This window comes from Lactuca saligna, unplaced genomic scaffold (assembly GCF_052625555.1).
Source record: "Lactuca saligna cultivar CGN05327 unplaced genomic scaffold, ASM5262555v1 scaffold_25, whole genome shotgun sequence".
NCBI lineage: Eukaryota > Viridiplantae > Streptophyta > Magnoliopsida > Asterales > Asteraceae > Lactuca > Lactuca saligna.
This window is the reverse complement of record NW_027629835.1, coordinates 245,001-247,500: the sequence shown is the minus strand read 5'-3', so window position 1 is coordinate 247,500 and position 2,500 is coordinate 245,001.

The window sequence follows — 2,500 nt, the reverse complement described above, 5'->3', positions numbered from 1 at the left end:
GAATCAAGCAACAGTCACCCAAGCTCGCGCTCAAAGGCAGTCTGGCACCTTCATCCCTTGCCATGCTCACCCACTGCTCCCCCCCTATATATACATATTGCACAAGGAGCTTGGTGACAGCAACACCCATTGCTTTCCCTGAGGATGTATATTTCTTAGTATGCGCACGGCGTCGAGGCACAGGTGAAGCCAACGGCGCTAGTTTCTGCGCCCTATGTCGAGGAAAATCAAGGCAACGGGCTAGTGTATGGGCACAACGTCGAGGAGACTCAAGGAGATGGGGCTATTTTTCAGGTCACCGTTCGAGAAATCAAGGCAACGTGTTGGGGGGGATGGCCTCTTTCATGGGTCGTGGGGCTTGGCTTGGCTTGCCTCGTGTGTGCTCGATACAGCCTCACGATTCTTATTTGCCCATCAACCATGCCGGGCACCTATGAGAATGAGACCCCATGGTACCCCCTATATATACATATTGCACAAAGAGCTTGGTGACAGGAACAGACATTGATTTCCCTGATGATGCATAATTTTTGGACACACACGACTTGGGGGCGAGGGGACACGGGAGTGGGGCGCCAATGGGGGGCGTTTTGGCCCCATTTTCGTCAAGAGCGGGCGTCTTGGCCATGCCTCGAGCGTGCCAGCCTCGAGAGCCTTGGGCGCTGGACATCCTTGGGGCGCCAATGGGCAGCAGTCCCATGGTTCCCCTATATATACATATTGCACAAAGAGCTTGGTGACAGGAACAGATATTGATTTGCCCAGGGATGCATAATTGTGCGAAATCGTCCATAACTCGCTCGAATTAATTCGGATTGACACAAAATTTTGTAGGGATGCTTTTTATTATAAATGAAAAGCTTTGAAATGAAAAAAAAAAACAAAATGTCATGTTTGAGGCGTAAATGTTTGTGTCCTATCCTTGGTCACGCCTTGAAGCGTTGGTTCCCTACTTGTTGGAATGTCGCTCAAATCAAGTAGGAATGCCATTGAAACATTGTGTGGGTCATTGTTAACATAGACGAATGGACTTGAAATGAAAATATATCATATTTGGGTTTTTGTCCCTGTCGCCTGGTGATAGGCAGGCAGATAAGGCTTTTAGGTATTCATAGGTGGCTTAGATGAACTCGAAAGAACACGAGTTGATCGGATTGGAACTCATATATTCAATTTACTATGTACTAAGTAGGAACTACACTTTGCTCCCTTCATCGTTTGACTTGCTTAGAAATCTGCTCATGGTTTGTCAAGGCCCCTTGTTCCTTAGACCGATGAGGATGGGATTGGGTTGCTCATGGGCATGTGTGTGGCAAGATGCCTTGTTCCATTGGTCGTTCATGGGTGTTCGTGTACGAAGTAAACTTGTTCCCTTGGTCGTTCATGGGGTTGTGTGTGGGAAGAAGCCTTCTTCACTTGGTCGTTCATGTGTGTTTGTTTGGGAGGTAGCCTTGTTCCCTTGGTCGTTCATGGGAATGTGTGTGGCAATACGCATTGTTCCTTGGTCGTTCATACCCTTGTTCCCTTGGTCGTTCATGGGTCTGTGTGTGGGAAGAGGCGTTGTTCACTTGGGTAGCCTGCTTGCCTTGCCAGCCCCATATGCATTGTTCCCTTGGTCGTTAGTGGATGGGTTTGTGTGTGGCATGGTGCCTTGTTCCCTTGTGTGGCCTGACTGCTTGGCTTGACATGACCTAGCCTTGCCAGCCTCACATCCATTGTTCACTTGGTCGTTCATGGGCATGTGTGTGGCAAGGTGCCTTGTTCCCTTGGTCGTTCATGGGGTTGTGTGTGGGAAGAAGCCTTGTTCCCTTGGTCGTTCATGTGTGTTTGTTTGGGAGGTAGCCTTGTTCCCTTGGTCGTTCATGGGAATGTGTGTGGCAATACGCATTGTTCCTTGGTCGTTCATACCCTTGTTCCCTTGGTCGTTCATGGGTCTGTGTGTGGGAAGAGGCGTTGTTCCCTTGGTCGTTCGTTCATGGGTTTGTGTGTGGCAAGGTGCCTTGTTCCCTTGTGTAGCCTGACTGCTTGGCTTGACATGACCTAGCCTTGCCAGCCTCACATCAATTGTGTAGCCTGACTGCTTGGCTTGCCGTGACCTAGCCTTGCCAGCCTCACATCCATTGTTCCCTTGGTCGTTCATGCAAGGGTCTGTGTGTGGCAAGGTTGCCTTGTTCCCTTGGTCGTTAATGGGCATGTGTGTGGCAAGGTGCCTTGTTCCCTTGGTCGTTCATGGGCATGTGTGCGGCAAGGTGCCTTGTTCCCTTGGTCGTTCATGGGCATGTGTGCGGCAAGGTTGCCTTGTTCCCTTGGTCGTTCGTGGATGGGTTTGTGTGTGGCAAGGTGCCTTGTTCCCTTGGGTGGCTTGCCTTGCCAGCCTCGCTTGCTTAGGTTTCCCAACACACCTGTCGGGCACCAAGGGTGGTATTAGTCCCCATGTACCCCCTATATATACATAATGCACAAAGAGCTTGGTGACAGGAACAGACATTGATTAGCCCGA